This window comes from Ips typographus, linkage group LG12 (assembly GCF_016097725.1).
Source record: "Ips typographus isolate SLU linkage group LG12, UJ_Ityp_2.0, whole genome shotgun sequence".
In the NCBI taxonomy this organism is placed as follows: Eukaryota; Metazoa; Arthropoda; class Insecta; order Coleoptera; family Curculionidae; genus Ips; species Ips typographus.
Window position 1 is genome coordinate 8,456,002 of NC_138433.1, and position 18,429 is coordinate 8,474,430.

Sequence of the window (18,429 nt, forward strand, 5' to 3'; positions counted from 1 at the left end):
ACACATTTTTGTCCGACCGCCGCGGCACAGTTTGCACTTGTCTAATTGAAGTTGCAATTTTTTTCAACCATGCTTCTTCAGGTACTGGCTGAAGTACCAATATGGCGTAGGCTTTTCGGAATAACTCAAGGGTGTGTACGCTGATTTCTGCTGCAGCTCCAGTACAATCTGACATCTTCGATCTTTCTGAAATGATTAAAGCATGATTAGTATTACACCTAAATATATTTTGATTATACTTACAAATTTCCGTTATTTCCACAATTGGTGTGGGTGATAAACCACTAACCACTTTTATACCTAAAAATTTTAGGCCATATTTCAGCGGTATAAACTCCGCCAAACTGTCTTTAATGGGTGCCGTCATCCGACTAGGCAAAAACACCACGCTGTCAGACAACTCGGCCCGAACCACCTCACCAAATTTTGAATTGACCACTTTTAGGTTGGCAAGGGATAAAATTGGTTTAATTCAAGTTGTTGAAACTTAGGAGACGTTTTTCAACCAAACTGCCGGATTCGTTAATTTTGGTTAGGTTCATGATTTTTGTTTAAGGTATCTTTGTTTTGTTTAGTTTTACGAGCTTAATTTTTAGTTTTAAGAAACATTTTTTGTCAGCAATGTTTCTTAGGTGGGAGAATGTCAGAAATACTGAGTATATGAGACGGTTGAATTATTATTAAATGAGAGAGAGCCGAAGAAGACAAAAAAGAGAACTTAACCTAACATATCCTAAGAAAAAGTATGAAAGTATGGTTTTTTAGAAAAAGAACAAAAAGAAAATAGATAGCCGGGAACTTTGTAAGATTTTTGAGTTTTGTCAGGAAATTAAAGTGTTTTGTACAGACTTTCCGTATTTTATTTTAACGAATCGGTCGACGGCCCTTGAGATTTTCTTTGGTGCACGACACAACAGTACACAAAGAAGGTAAAACACTGACAGGATTTGGAAAGTGCGCCTTTTATACGACTCCATAAGAAAAAGCTGTTTGGATATTCCTCTTGAGACCAACCTCTGCATAGATGAACAGATAGTATCATTTAAAGGTCGCCTCAACATCAAGCAGTACAATAAAAACAAACCAAATAAATGGGGAATCAAAATGTATATATTGGCTGGACAAAGTGGCATAACTTACGACTTTCTTGTATAGCTCTACGACAGAAATATCTGCGCAATTCATGAAATTTGACAGCGGAGCTGGAACAGTAATGTATTTGGACAACCGCATGACTAAAAAAAACCATGGACTTTGATAATTACTTTACAACTAGCAACTTCTGCAATATTTACTAACCCACAAATAAATTTTCTGTTAGGGTTAGTTGTAGTGACAAGAAATTATAGATCACATCTTCTTTCTTCTTCAGGTGCCGTCTCCGTTTCGAAGGTTGGCAATCATCAGGGCGATTCTTATTTTTGAGACCGCAGCTCTAAATAGTTCGTTGTTATTGCAACCAAACCATTCTCTAAGGTTAGGTTATAGATCACATCAATAAAACTCAATACATTTTTTTTGGATTACCCTGTTCCTAAGAATACTACGCAAATTCGTAGACTTGTCGGTTTGATAGGTTATTATCGTAGGTTTCTTAAGGATTTTTCGTCCCTATGTAGTCCAATTACAGATCTTTTGAAAGGGCGTAAAAAAGGTCAACCTATTGTTTGGACCCCTGAAGCAAACATTGCTTTTGCTAAAATTAAAGAGGCACTTACTACTGCTCCTGTTCTTGCCAGTCCTGATTATACCAAGCCTTTTAGTTTAATGTGTGATGCTTCTGACACAGGAGTTGGCTGTGTGTTGTATCAAGAGGAAGACGGTTTGGAACACCCTATTGCCTATGCGAGTAGAACTTTGAACAAATGTCAACGAAAATATACAACCACTGAAAAGCAATTGTTAGCTGTTTTGTTTGGCATTGAAAAATTCCGATATTATTTGGAAGGGACACATTTTACGGTCCATACTGATCATTCCTCTTTAGTTTGGTTGAATAACATGAAAAATCCTTCTGCTCGTATAGCTAGATGGATTGTTAAGTTATCTCAGTATTCATTTAATATTGTGCATAGAAAGGGTGTTGCCAATACTGTAGCTGATGCTCTTTCGAGAAGTTTGGAAGATGTTGCAGTTTTAAATTTGACCAATTTAATTTTGGATAAATGGTATCGTGACATGTTTGTGAAAGTTCAAGAATCACCTGATAAATTTCCGACTTTTAAGATGAAAAATAATTGTCTTTATAAACATGTATTTTCTAAGTACAACTTGGGTGGCAATGTTTCCAATTGGAAAATTGTTGTACCTACGGCTCATAGACGGGAAATTCTTGAAAAGTTTCACGATCATGAAACAGCTGGTCATTTAGGCATCTCTAAAACGTTGTCTAGGGTTGCTGAACTGTATTATTGGGCAAATATGCGAGATTCTGTTTACCGTTATGTTAGAAAATGCACTATTTGCGCTGCTAGTAAATCTAGTCATTTACCCCCCAGGCAGGTCTTATGGGTCAATACCGAAATGTTAATTTTCCTTTCCAGTTATTGTCAGCTGATCTTATTGGTCCTTATCCAAGATCAAAATCGGGAAACCAGTACGTTCTTGTTGTGGTGGATTGGTTCACTAAATTTGTACTTGTGCACCCTATGGCGAAGGCGACTTCTAGGGCCATAGTTAAGTTCATTGAAAATCAAGTTTCCCTTTTGTTTGGAGTTTGCCAAGTTTTCTCTTGTGACAATGGTAGTCAGTTTACTAGCAAGGTGTTTAAAAATCTCATGACTAAGTATAATGTACAGAAAATTTGGTACAACGCTAAATATCATGCACAAGTGAACCATACTGAAAGAGTCAACCAAGTGATAATCACTGCAATAAGATCCTACATTCATGAAAATCACAGGGATTGGGATAAATCTATTTTCCAAGTTGCCCAGGCTATTAGACTGGCTAAACATGAAATTACTGGTTTCTCTCCTGCATTTTTAAACTTTGGCAGGAATATACCTGTTGATGGTTTATTTTATGGTTTAATCAGTGATAATGCTGACAATAAAGTGGAAATTTCTGATAAAGTGCATAACCCCAGTACGGTTCAGGAATTACCTAACATCTATGAAGAAGTTCGGAAACGACTTCATAAATCTTTCATTCAAAGTAAACAACGTTATGATTTTCGAAAGAGAGATGTTAAGTATCATGTTGGAGATCAGGTCTGGAAGAAAAATAATGTTTTATCTAAAGCAGTAGATGGTTTTGCTGCCAAGTTGGCACCTAGGTACATTCCGTGTACTATTTCTAAAGTCCTCTCTAATTTAGTATACCGTTTGGTTGACAGGGATGGAAATAATTTGGGAGATTGGCATGTATCTGACATTAAACCGGATGTAACTTTAAGTGACGAGTCTGAGCATTCTGATGCTCATTCGTCTGACTCCTGATTATTGACATTTAGTTTTTGTTAGGATTGACTCTAACTTTGTATGCAATTCCGTTTCCGGTTTAATAGGTGTACACGAATTGAGTCGGTCGTATGTTTTTCTAATTGATTGTATCCATAATGAACAAGTTTTTGTTTTCTTGTTTTGGTGATAATGACATTTGTTACCTAACACCTTTTCCAATAAGTGTCATTATTAAGGGACAGTGGCGGGTACTAATATACTCAATTGTTTAATTGAAAGATTCTGTGGATACCGTATTACCCAGAATAATACATTTTAACATCGTGTATCATTTTTAATTTAATTTAACTTGACTTGTTTATTATTGGAATTAATTTTTCTCGATTGTGACTTTAATTAATTGATACTCCCCTTTATTTGTTTGTTCTGGAATGAGTGTTACCGTGTGGTCAGGGTTCCTGAAATGATTTGGGAGTGTCAGGGAGTACATTTTTCCTCAATTGTGTCTTTATTGACTTTTTCCGTTTTGGATACTCCTCTTAGTTTTTTGTTCAGGAACGAGTGTTACCGTGTGGTCAGGGTTCTTGGGACGATTTAGGAGTGTCAGGGAGTCAATTTTTCTTTTGCTCGATTGTGTCAATTGTTTTTCTCCGCAACTTGTATGCGTTAATGTTTAATCTTGCGTACATGTAGGGAATTTCGTTTTTTTTCCTATTCTCTATTTTGTCTTGTTGTCAGTTTTGACAATTTACCTGATTTTGACTTTTACCGTATTTGACTTTCTTTGTAACCACTTTGCTTTGTTGTAAAGGGCTGAGCGGAATTGGGTGCCGCCATGGTCACTTAACCTCTAAGGTTTTTGGGAGGGTAGTTTATGGGGGGAAAGTCTTAGAGTCCCTGTAAGTACCTTAATGGCCCTGGAGTACGGGGACTTTCTACTGTGTTCGACCTCAGCCCCAATTGCTTGGTTGAGTGGGATTTGGCGTCAGTGGTTTCGTTCGGAACACCCCAGTAGATTTAATTTTTTGTGTGGTTACTGATACACCGGGTTTTCTAGAGAGGGTTCCTATCAAAAACCTTTCCTTTTGTTGGTGGACGATTGTCTTTTCTTTCCTTCCTTAGTTTTCTTTATTTCATTTCCACCTGCCAAGTGATTTGTTTTGGTTTCTCTTTCTGTGGTTTTCCTGAGCATTGAGTCCTGTCTCTGTTTATCTCTACCGAGACCAATGAATGAGGTTTCCTCTCACATAACGAGGCTTACGCAACGTTGGTTTCATGTTCAACCCCGTTTTAATTTTCTGGACATAAACCGGTTAGAGATTTGTAGGGTCATGACGACTTCTCCTGGGAATATTGTTTGAGTGGGAGACTGGAGCGAGTCAACTGGTACCTTGTGTTTTTTTTTCTCCTCTTCAGAGCTACTTCATAGCTGTGATGAGCTTTATTTTCGTTTGAAAGGTTGTATGCCTCCTTCAAATGGTATACCCCATTTGAAGGAGGGCCCATCATTTGTTTTCTTGATTTTGGTGGTTTACCGTTTTGGTTTGCTTTTCTTCAGGTCAGTTTCGAGGTGCTTTTCCACTTAAAAAAAAAATTAAACAAGTTTAATTTTTTTTGGTTACTTAGGGGAGTGTGTTACGTATGAAATAGAGTTTTTGTCCGTAACTCGTTTGGTTTGTGTTTTTAATGTCCGTGGGCCTAGTTACACTAGTAGACCGATTCCGATCGCTTAAATCCTCCAATTGCACTTTGTGCACCTTTTGTTGTAAATGTGGGTGCGTGACCTGATAAGTTATCAGGTGCCGTAGTCACGTGATTAGTTTCGATTTTTGTCGGGGAAGCGTCGGTTTGTGGTCGTGTTTCTTTGTGTCAGGTGCCATGTGGCCTATTTAATCACCCCACTTTGTGATATAGGTCTCTTTACCACTACAGCACCCGAACTGCTGACATCTGACCTTTTTTTTTCTGGGCGGTGTGGCGCGTGTGTGTCTTAAGTTTTTTTAATCCGTGATCATCTGGCCGAATTACAGGTAAATTGGTTTTATTGTTGGTTCTTTTGAATTGTTTTGTATCGGCCCAATTTTCCAACACAGTATTGTGTTCGGCCCAACCGGAGATTCAAAGACTTTTCAACCGGAGATTCTAAGACTTTCCAACCGGAGACTCAAAGACCTTCCAACCGGAGACTCAAAGACTTTTCCGACCGGAGATCTAAGGGCTCTCTGACCAGAAATCTAGGGGCTTTCCGACCAAAAAACTTTTCAATCGGGGATTGAATAAGCCTACCCGGGACTGCTTCGTCCAGAGTTTTCCGGACCAACCCACGCACAGTGGTACGGTCTTATGGACGCCTGCGGTCATAATATAAAACACTACTTTTAATAAGTGAAAATTTGTACAGATCCCTGAAATTTGTTGAAAATATTGTTTTATCTGTTTGTAAAGAGAAAAATTATGCACAATTTTAGTAATTCACTATAAAATTCTACGGAGAAGAATGAATTTTACAAAAACCCAATATAACCTAAAAATTCAAGTTATTATTTTCTTTTTTATTTTTTTAAAAATATTTTCCTAAGTTACCAAGAAGTTTTATGAAAAACTACTTTAACTTTACAATTTGCAAACACACAAGTTTTGATAATATAATAAAAAATTATAATTTAATTTCCTCAAATTTGAGTTTAACTTAACTTAAAATTCGAAAACAAATGATTTTATTTACATACTTATGAAATTAGAAGTTTTGTGGCTTCCTCGCTCCTTTCAAAACTGACATATTTTTTCCATCGGTTTCTCAGACTAGTCAAGTACGGATCGGATGATACTAGCAGATAATGTAGAATATCCTCATTAGTGACAACTCGCGAGCATTTTCTTGAACCAAATTGACGAAACTTTTTGAAATCTTTATTTCTTGCTTCCGCTGCTTCCTCGCTGAGTTGTCCAATCGGAAGACAAGCAGATTGTATTATACCACACCCATGTAAAAGTATTTTATGGATTGAAGAAGGCATGTAAAACCATCGATACTTCGATACAAAAATGTTTGCTGTATTTTGAGCATAGTTATCAAAGGCTTCTTCATTTATTGCTCTTCCGCTTATCAAAACTTGAAGTACAGTAGAGAACCTGATAATGAGCTCTTCATCAACTCCTGTTACTTCTGCAACTATTTGAGTATCTCTAAAAAATCTTCTAGCAGTATTGCCATCGTTTGAGTTTCCACTTCCTTGTCTCGGCACGTCAACATTTATACCAAGTCTTTGTTTAAGTTCCATTTGAACACGTTTTTTCTTGTTTTTTAAAAGGTCTTTTTGAACACTGGATCTAGCACTCCACTTTTTAAAATCTAAACGATATGATATATGTAAGATACATTTCATAAACCGGATTAAAGCATGTAAAGATGAAAGGCCATATTTATATGCATCGGTATTTACATTTTTATTTCGAAGTTTTTCCAAGTCGTTCATTTCGGATGGTTTTGCCTTACATATCGGACAACATGCTGAAGATGAGGTTTCTGTTAAAACTTGACATATCTTTCCATCTATGATCGTGAAAGATAAGTTGTGATGCACTGCAAATACAACTTGGCAATTTAATGGTGATACAATTGTCTCTTTCAAGTTGTCAATCTGTTTTTGATAATTATTAACGATGTCTATTACATTTTCGGGTGTTTCCTTTAAAAATTCAAAAAATATCGGTCTGCAGTAGTTAGACGATGAGGGATGCGGATTTTTCCAAATGATTACATTTTCCGAAGTAACTAGCTGAAGGGGAACTAAAGATGCCATAAATACTGACTCGTCTGATATATTTGGATTATTAAAATTTTGTTTATATGCACTATGTCCCGAAGATCCATCGCAACCCCATTTGCTGTATAACATAAGATCTTGTGAGCTCATTCCTAGGACTGTATTTTGTACGTCAGTTGTTAACACCAGTCGTTTAATAGTGTGGTCTAAAAGATGTTGAAGTGTAATAGAAGCGCCCCTTTCAGTAATTTTCATAAATAAAGGATAACAATCAGATTTGGCTCGAAAAATTTGATTATAACTGGGAAATAAATCGGCATTTCTTAATAAGCATTGTTCTCTTATACTATTATATTGATACCTTGATAAATTCGCATCGGTTATTAAAGCCAAAGCGTCATCTCGAGAAAATTGCTTAATACTATCTTCATTAAACTGTTCTTTAAATTTATGTGCTCCCATTGAAAGCACTTCTCGAACGATTTCTGCTTCATCTCTCTTCCCTTCTACCCTTAATTTTCTTTCCAATAAACCTTGAAGTTCTGCTATTGATATGTTGTTTACTTCTTCCAGTTTAGATAACTTTCTGCGCTTACTTCTTTCTGAACACTCCTCTAATTTTTTGGTCGGTCTTCCTGCGGAAGTCGAAACTGTCGATGTAGTTTTAAATATTATTTCACCTTCCAACCAATGTTTAAACTTTTTGTTGAATTGTTCTTTAGTTCTATTGACTTGCTTCCACTTACGTTTAAACTTGGGTAAAAAATCTCTCTGTAAAGTACGTTTCACAATTTTGAAGTCATCGGTACTAATTTTGAACCGTTCTTTTAGGTTACGAAAAAGCCTATCCTCACTTCCGTTTAAACTAATAATATTATCCGACAGATATTTTTTACGAACTTTTAACATTTTCACAATAGATTTTTACTGGTTGTACTACAGCAATCTTATTTAATTCAAATAAAACAAGATCTGTCAACGTCCACGTCAACGGCATACATTTGTTTTATTGGCGCGCATGACCCACTTGACTGAAATACGTTATAAAATCTAAATAGGCAAATTTCGGCAACTGCCAAAACTTTGATACATAAGACCAAAGCTTATAGACTACATCAATCCTAAAATTGGAGAGTCGCAAAGCGTCGCAAACTATTTTGTACATTTTTAAATAACATAGGTACTTATTTTGTAAAAACATATAATTACATTATTAAAAATCTATAAAATAAATTTATCACATTGTATAATAAAAGTATTATATTTGTAGGATGGCTTGTCTGGATGACTGAATAAAGGCACACTTTTAGATAACTCTATTTATTATCCAGATGCAAAGGCAAAAATTGAAAAAAAACCGTGACCGCTCTCTCGCCCCGTCTTAACCTCACTCTGTCCCTCTCTCTCTCCGCTTAAACTTCACTTGTCATGTCACACCCGTCACTTGATAATGGCGCGAATTTTAAATTGTAATAAGTAGTTTACTACAGTTCGGCCTTCCTGACCACCGTTCGTCCTCGATCGGTCTAGCATACATAATTTTAATATCAAAAAGGCGCTTTAACAATTCATAAACATTGACATAATGATTGCCTTAACATAAGCAACAAAACCATAAGCAAATCTTAACCATATGACGTATAGGTAAACATAATCCGTCCTAACATAAGTCTTCATAACAGTAAACTACAAACATAATCCATACATAATCCGTAAGTTTTCATAACAATAAACTACAAACATAATCAAATTCAAAGTTTCAGGGAAAATCAGGCTACATAGTAGGGATTTATTGTGAGTCATTGTCAGGGTCATCATAAGTCGAGTTAAAGTTAGTGAATGGTCGTAAATTGGAAGAATCTAGAATACTTTTGTAAGGTCTTTGTGTGACTTGAAAACCTGGAATGTCTTCTACAACGTACCTGTCATTGGGCAAAACCCTAGTGACAATGTAAGGACCTTTATACAAGGGTAAATGTTTTTTATTTAAGCCAGGTGTTACGTCAATATTTACACGCACGACGTAGTCGCCTTCTTTATAAACATGAGGTGTCTTATGTTTCTGATCGAAATACTGTTTATTATACTCCTGCAACTGGAGAATTTTATGTGAGGCGTTATTACGAACTTCGTCCAAGTCTCGTACACAGTCATTCTGGGATCTAAGGTATTCACTTAAAGGGTCTAAAACCTTACCCTTTTGGTGAATGCCAAAAAGGAGTACAGCAGGAGAATTTCCAATAGATCTAGAAAAACTGTTATTAAAAGCGAATTCAACATCTGCAAGGACACGATCCCATTTATTCAATTCAGGAGATAATTTTGACAACATCGGTCGTAAGTCTCTATTAATCCTCTCGATTTGCCCGTTGGCTCTAGGTGTTCCGGCTGCTACTAAAATAAGTTGAACATTGTTCTCATCAAGAAAAGTCTTAAATTCCTCTGATCGAAAATTGGAACCACGATCAGCTATAATCCTATTTGGTCGACTATAGCTATTGAAGTAACTAATTAAATGTCGAATAGTTTCAGCGGCGTTAGTTGTACGACAAGGAAAAAATTTAACAAACTTGGAAAATCCATCAATCACTGCAAAAATATATTTAAACTGTTTACCTGTTTTTTCCAGGGGACCATAATGATCACAGTGTATAGTGTCGAAAGGAACATAACCCTTAGGGATTGGGTGTAAAACTGCTTCACCTTTTCCACTTCGTGAATTATAAAATATACATTTCAAACAATTTATTATGTGATTTTTAACGCGGTCCTTTAAGTTTGGAAACCAGTAGGTTCTTAAAATAACCTCACAGGTTTTGTCAACTCCAATGTGTCCAATATCATCATGACACGTTCGAATAACATTTGACTCAAGACATCTTGGAACATAAAATAACAGTTTAGAATTGTACTTTCGGTACACCAATCCATCTCTTAATTCATAAGAAGGATGTTCAGTAGTAATTAACAAGTCACGAATCTTTACAATATTTTCATCTTTTTCCTGAGCAACACATAAATTCCGTTCCAAGCTATTTTCAACAAAATAAACATTAAAAACTGGAAAACAACGACTAAGAGCGTCCACATGTTTCATACGCTCTGCTTTTCTATGTTCAAGTGTATAATCAAATTCTTGGAACACTAATGTCCATCTCAAAATCCGGGGGTTAATATCTTTTTTCTCTAAAGTCAATTTCAGGCTGTTACAATCAGTGATAATTTTAAACTGGATCCCTTTTAAATAAATTCTGAATCTCTGTAAGGAATAAACTATACAAAGTGCTTCCAATTCAAAGCTATGATATTTCGACTCATCAGTAGTAGTTCTTTTGCTGAAATAGAAAACTGGATGGAAGTGTCCATCATTTTGCTTTTGCATAAGAATTGATGCAAAACCTATTGAACTAGCGTCACAATGAAGCTGAGTTTCAAGATGTGGGGAATAAATGGCCAAAACTGGAGCAGATGTTAAAATTTGCTTAATCTTTTCAAAACACTCAAAACAACTTTGGTTGAACAAAAACTCTTTCTTAGATTTCTCAAATTTCAACAAGTCATACAATGGTTTGGCTAAAATAGCAAAATCCTTGACGAAACGGCGGAAGTAGGAACAAAGTCCCAAAAATCCATGTAACATTCTAAAATTTTGAGGTAAAGGGAATGAAGAAACTGAATCTACATTGTCCGGACTCGGTCGAATTCCGGATCGGTTAATTGAATAGCCCAAAAACACAATTTCACTCATCACAAAAGTACATTTGTCAAATCGTAAGCTAAGTAAATTGTCAACTAAAACTTTATATACCTCATTCAATATGGATAAGTTGTCATCAATTGTCTCTGTGGCTATCAGTATATCGTCAATATAAATAATAATTTTACCTTGTTCAATCATATTCTGAAAAGCTGTATTCACAAAACGCATAAAAACTGCTGGACTATTTTTAAGTCCGAAAGGCATTTTCAGATATTCAAACTGGCCAGAAGGTGTAACAAAGCTGGTTTATTTGATTGACTCAGGGTCTATAGTAACATGATGAAATGCGTCTTTGAGATCTAGTCGTGAAAAGTATTGTTTGTCTCGTAGCTGCTCTATTTGGTCATCAATTAGAGGCATGGGAAAATTGTCTCTAGCAGTCAACTTATTCAATTCCCGAAAGTCAACACATAGCCTCAACTTACCTGACTTTTTCTTTACCAAAACAATGGGAGAACTGTATTGGGATGAACTCTTCCTAATAATTTTCCTGTCCAGTAAGTCCTTAGTAATCTTGTCCACCTCTAATTTGTCTGAATATGAAAGTCTACGAGGGTGAAAGTAAAAAGGTACATGTTTAGGGTCAATCAGAAGTTTCATTTGTAAGTCAGTAATGGGAAATTCAGGCCTAGGTGCTGTTACATAATTTTCAAATAAATTTTGTTCTATAGTAGCCCTTACTTCATTGCTTAACTGTGGATTAATATTCAAATTTAGATTAATACGAGTTTCCTCAAATTGATCCACTTGGATATTCAAAACTTCATTTTCAACATAATGCACATCATTATCAAGAAATTTTAAATATACTTTACCCTGATTAATAGTAAAACTAACAGTAGGGTTACACAACACATCTCTACCTAATGAGCAAGAATCTGACATTGCACTTGTAGGTATGACATAAAATTTAGTTAATAAAGAAGTAATTTGGTCAACATCAATTTCCGCTTCATAACAACCTAAAATCTGTAACCCACTACCATTCATGCCGGTAAAACTATCATTTGTTTCAGCTAAAGTAACATAACATGGTACACAATCTTCTTTAATAAAAGATACAGGGCTTCCCAAATCAAGAAAAGCATTTACTTCAAATTTTAAGTTACCTGGCAGTGGTCTCATCTTCACAACAGTTCTACAGGCTGGTGTTAATGTTGTTGGGCTTACCAGGTGGGTGGTGGAATCTGCAGGTGGATGCTCAGGTCTACGTTTTCTTGGACAGTCTCGTAACTGATGCTGCATGGAGCCACACTCAAAACAAGAGCCAGGAGTCCTTTTAGGACGAGTACACTCAGTGGCCTTATGCCCTGTCAGGCTGCAATTGAAACAGCGGACTGGGGAAGGTCGTTCTGGACGAGAATCTCCAGAGGATGCCTGGGTTGTAGTCCTTGGGTGGTGGTAAGTCCTTGGGACAAAAGTAGATCTGTCTTCAGAAGTGACTGATTTCATTGTGGACAAAACTTCTGCCAAACTTGTAAATCCCTTCATTCTGGCTTGTGATTGAAGGTGAGGGTCACTAAATCCATCAATAACATACTCAATAATCTCATCATCAGGTAATCCTATCTGATTACACATCATAACCTTGTCAGTAAAATATGTGGAGAACTTTTCTGATTTTTTCCATCGGCGAGCTTCCATAGACTTGAGTAGCACTATTTTGTTCGGCCGGGAATCAAACATAGTTTGTATTTCAATTTTAAGCATGGGCCAATCCATTGTAATGTAATCAGGTTTTGAATGATACCAAGTACGAGCATTGCCAGTCAGCTTACCCATAGCAATCAGCTGTATAATTTCATTGGGCACTCCATATGTTGCTTGAATTGCATCAACTCTCTGAATCCAATTGCATACATTATCCTGGTGGCCACTAAACTCAGGCAATAATGCAGCTAATTCGTCATTCCGAAAACGGGGGGTTGTGCTGCCACCAATTTGTCGTTGTGCTGCTAAAACAGCCCTAACAGCTAGGCCTACCAGATCTTCTGCTTCCACTTCATGGGTTGATTCAGAGTTTTCGTCCCCTGTATTTGCCATTTCTTAAGTTCACTTAAAATCGGGTCATAAAACTTATTAAGATGTAAACGTATCATAAACGACATAAACGAATTTTGAAGTTGAGGGCCTTTTTCGATAGTAACCGAGGTTATTCCACTTTTTGCGATAATCCTGGTAATCGTAATCCGTAATCCGTAATCCGTAATCCCACTTCTGAAACTGTAGGATGGCTTGTCTGGATGACTGAATAAAGGCACACTTTTAGATAACTCTATTTATTATCCAGATGCAAAGGCAAAAATTGAAAAAAACCGTGACCGCTCTCTCGCCCCGTCTTAACCTCACTCTGTCCCTCTCTCTCTCCGCTTAAACTTCACTTGTCATGTCACACCCGTCACTTGATAATGGCGCGAATTTTAAATTGTAATAAGTAGTTTACTACATATTACATTAAGAGATGTCATTCAGTTTTAGAAAATAAAATATAATTGTTGCTTTTCAAATATTACATAAAAACCCAAATTTTTTGAGACACAACAAGAATGAAATTTAATAAGTTCTATGTTAAATGCGAAAAATCTATGCTTTCACATGCGCTCTTGCATGTAATAATTTTTTTTTTAGTATTTTTAATTTAACAGAAAAGTTTACTAAAAAACAGCATAGAATAAAATAAAATATAAAAATAATATTTAAATCTCTTTTGGCCGCCGAATAACATTACGGCTAACCACTGTGCCACGTGTTGGAAAAGCCGACCACCGGCCACAGAGTTTCAGAAGGTCAGAGTCGAACCACCACAATTCCTCACTTGATTTAGTTTTATTAATTTTTTTTTAGTTTATATTAGTTTGCTCTAAACAACTTCAACACTTGTCATCACCTCTGGTCACCTTTTTGGTTGCCAGAACAAGTGTTGAAGCTGTTTGTTCATTTTCCCTGGTGTTCTGCTGTTTTCTGCCTTAGGTACCTGTCACCAGTCTCTGGACCCCATTTCCTACCTGGAAATCAGCGGTGGCCACTACTGACTACTGGGGAGAGGATACTGGAGGTTCCAGGACCCGAACATCGTCTTTGAGAACTGGTAAGGGCAGTTACAGTTTGGCACTGGGAAAACTTTTCCTGTTTTTTTTTAATTTAATTTCAAATTTTACTTCAATTGTCTTTTTATTTTCTCGGCATTTTTTGTAAATTCTATAAATATTTTGTAAAATTGTAGTTTGTTTGTAAAATTTTCCTTGTAATATACACGTGTACATATACAACTAACGGTTCGTTTGATTTCCTGCAAAATATCCAAGTGTGTTCATCTATAGCTAATTATGAACTCATGCAATTAATCCACGACCTTGAGCAATCTAATTTAAAAATGTTGAAATCTCATTAACGTGAGGTTTCATTATAACAGTGCAGATAATTTTATCGTGAATAGCAAACAAATAAAATGTAGTTTTTGTGAAAGGTTTTTTCACACTATGTGTGTTAGAATCAAAGACACAACTTCTAAAGCAGTAGTGGAAAGTAATAATTTGTGGTTTGTGTGTGATGATTGTTTGCCTACCGCCAGGGAATCCATAAAAATGAATTCAAAGATGACTGCAATAGAGAAGAAGAGTGAAGAAATTCTAAGTAAAACAATGGAGTGCTTAGAGCTGGTACAATCGAATAACAATCAGAAAAATAAAAGTTGGAGTGATGTTGTTCGAAGTAAAAATCTCCCACTAATAATTAGACCAAAAGATAGCTCCCAGAGCAGTGAAGCAACAAAAAAAATTGTTATTGAAAATGTAGATCCCATAAAAATAGCAGTAAATGTAAACAAAATTGCACCGGCTGCTCAGGGCAGCGTTCGCATAGAATGCGATACGCACGAATCGCTGTAAAAGATCCAGCGGGCCTTTGAGTCGACCCTAGCAGCTGATAAGTATGAAATAAGAATACCAGAAATGAAGAAACCCAAAATCGTTGTTGTTGGTGTACCGAATGACTGTTTGTCGGATCCGGACTCTTTCGTCACGAGAATTAAAAACAAAATGGAAACCATAAATAACCCAGAGATTAACTTTGTAAAGAAATATATACCAGCTGGAAAAAAGTTAAATAATGTTCTGTTGGAGGCCTCTCAAGATACCTTCAGTCATCTAATGCATGTGAAAAGAGTTTTCTTTGGTTAGGAAAGCTTTCCAGTTTACGAGTTTGTTAGTGTGTTGAGATGTTTTCATTGTTGGAAGTACGGCCATATGTCTGGCAACTGTACGCAAGAGAGCCCAACTTGTCCAAAATGTGGTGCAGAACATGAATTGAAGGATTGCAATACGCAAATAAAAGCTTGTGTGAACTGCAAATACGCAAAAAATGTTTTGAAATTATCCGAAATTAATTATGATCATACAGTTTTTGACAGGCGCTGCAGATGCTACCAAAGAGAAGTTCAAAAGGCAAAGCAAAAAATTAAATATACCAGGTGTCCAAGAGCACTTTGGACATAGGAGATTAACATGGGAAAACGGTTTTGATTTTTTTGCGCCTGTACGGTTTATTTAATGGAAAAACGCTTTAGATAAAAGTTGTAAAGCACATTTTCGGCTATCTACTTGTAATTTTTTCAATACCGTAGATTTGACCATTAAGACGAAAAACGGATCTAAAATTCGGAAATTTTAAATCTCCTGCCAAGCGGTCGTTAAGGAAAGTTTATATCCGGTAGTGCTACCAACCTTTCAAAATCATAACAAATCGTTGTCAGTCATTCTGTAATCAAACATTCAAAACAAGTTTATTGAGTAATAATTTTGAGTTACTACCCACATACTGCGAAGAAAATACAAAGAAATCGTGACAAAAACACTTTATCGGTAGCCACAGTCCAAAAATCTGGTAAGTTGCATTCATAACCTCATTCAATGTCTCTACTAAACTTATTTACTTCCATCCAGGGTGCTCTTGGACACCTGGTATATAGCAATCACATGGAAGTGAAGAAGAGTTGTGTTTGTGCATAAACGTAGCAGGTCTAAGCAGCAAAATGACAGAAATATTAAATTTACTCCACGCAAAGAAACCCTTGGTAGTGTGCTTAACTGAAACCCATATCACGGAAGACTTCCAAGATAGCGAAATCTCGATTCCGGACTATAGACATTTTGTTTGTTTCTCTAACAGCCGTCACACGGGAGGAGTAATTGTATACGTTCGACAGGAGTTGCCTTCAAGTGTTGTTAAGTGTGATGCATGTGTGGGAAATTTTTGGTCAATTTTGGTAAAAGTTAATTTTAATAAACAGGATGTAATCTTTGGAGCAATATACAGATCACCAAGTGCATGCGCAAAGTCCTATACCTAAATGTAATGGTTTTCGAAATATTCGCATTTCCACTAAGCTGCTAGATTCTAGAAAATATTCGATAGATTCCAGTTCTAGGTGGCGGTGAATTACGCGGTCACGAAAAAACAAAAACTTTGTTTATTACTGACAGTAGTGACAGTTACACGTTGCGGGAATATTACATTATTTTTATTAAAATGCCTTATTCCGAAAGAGAAAAACAATTTATTCTGCAAATATTTATTAAAACAAATAATAACGTTAAAATTGCTCAAAGGGCACTCCATAGAATTAACCCCCGGATGCATATTCCAGATAAGAAAACATTTTATAGGATCTATGAAAAGTTTCAACGAACATCCAGCCTATTGAGACAAAAAAGAACAATGGAAAGAGATGAAAATATGGATTTGAATATTCTGCTAAAAGTTGAAGAAAATCATTGAAGAAGAGCATGGCGATTCAAAAAATACCTCTTATGGGAAGTTATGGACCCATTACAGCTGACCAGTGTCTAGTATAGTAGAAGTGCTTAGCTTAGCAGTGCATAGGTATTAAGTATAGCCCATTGTATCAAATCAAATCATTCTTTAGACCGCTTTGCCATAGTTCACATCCAAGTTAGGAGAAATAAAAGTTTTTAAAAACGGATTTTGTATTTTCAAACTTATAATTGGCGCAGTCGGTAGGATAAGGGCAGTTACAATCGAAGTCACGTTATCGGAACGATTCAATTGTTAACGCGAGTTTCAACTACTCAGCTCTTATCGAACGTGATAGACTGTTTCGGACTCCGAAAAGTGATTGAGTTTGCTGTGCGTGTGTTACCGAACAACAGGACATCACTTCCTCAATTTGGGTTGTGCTACATAAGGCTCTAGAGGATCACCACGCAGGAAGAAAAGACTGACAACACCAAGGGTGAGTGCCCCAGTATTCCTGTCGCTTTTCCACTTTCCCTGGTTAGGAGAGTAGAAATAATTTTAAGTTTATTTTTTTAAGAAAAGTTAGAAGAAAAAGTAAGAAAAAATAACTAACTGTTAATGAACAGAGAACTTGAAGATTTAGTCAATCAATTTGATAATACTTTAAATTTATCTAGTAATTTAAGACAATCTTCCAACATGCAGAACGCATCTAACGCTTCTCAAGCACCTCAAGTAAATTATACTTTACTTAAATTGTTTATTGACACTATTCTTCTATACGATGGAAATTCTATCAGATTGAATAATTTTCTATCAGCTGGGGACTTTCTTTTTTCAACATATGGTCAACCTAATGACAATGTTTTAAGAAACTACTTACTTCGTACTATAAGAATAAAACTTACTGATAGGGCTCAAATTTTAGTTGGTTCAAGAAACGAATTAGATACTTGGAACAAACTTAAAACAGCTTTGTCAGATTGTTTCGGCGATAGACGTAATTTAGAATGTCTAGAACAGGATTTGTTTATGGCAACTCCTCATAAAAGTGAAAGTTCCTTAGAATTTGCTAAAAGGATACAAGTTCTAAGAAGCACGCTCGCTCAAAAAATTAATTCACTTCCAACTAACGTAATGGACCAACCCACTAAAGTGATTTATTTACGGCAATACGATACACTATGTTTGAGAACTTTCATTAGAAACTTACCTGGATTTTTGCAAAGTATAATTCGTTTGAAAAATCCCGATTGCATTGAAACTGCAATGAATTACATTATTGAAGAGGAAAACTTTCAATACACCCAAAACCTTTTCAAAAATCCAGTACAAGATAAATCTGCTTTTCATAACAAACCACAACATAAATCGTATTATCCACCCGTAAACCCCTGTATGTCACCTTACAACCGAAATTACCAACCTAATGCAAGTCATATGCAAAGACACCCGATTCCAAATCATTTTAATCAAAACTTAACTTACAATCGGTTTAGTCAACCTAACATGTTTAATAAATCAGCCATCATTTCCAAATTACGGAAACAAACCTGCATTTCCACGAGGACCTATTAATATACAACCTCGACCAATCCAAAATCAACATTTCCCGACTATTTTTAGTTTACGTGCAGAATTGCTTAAAATGAGCCTTAAAAGTTCCCTAACATAAAACTCAATCTGCAAATCCTTTCTGCCAAACCTACTTTCCATACTCTCCACAATCTTACTATAATTATCG

General features: G+C 36.0%; 1 pseudogene across 1 annotated transcript; it reads left to right on the forward strand.

Moving 5' to 3' along the window:
- The first annotated feature begins 5,399 nt into the window (after positions 1–5,399).
- Positions 5,400–17,494, forward strand: LOC145736225 (uncharacterized; annotated as a pseudogene). The gene is made up of 5 exons (XR_014179852.1): positions 5,400–5,742; positions 13,776–14,814; positions 14,872–15,165; positions 17,312–17,420; positions 17,486–17,494. The product of XR_014179852.1 is annotated as an uncharacterized LOC145736225 (transcript).
- Positions 17,495–18,429: the final 935 nt, after the last annotated feature.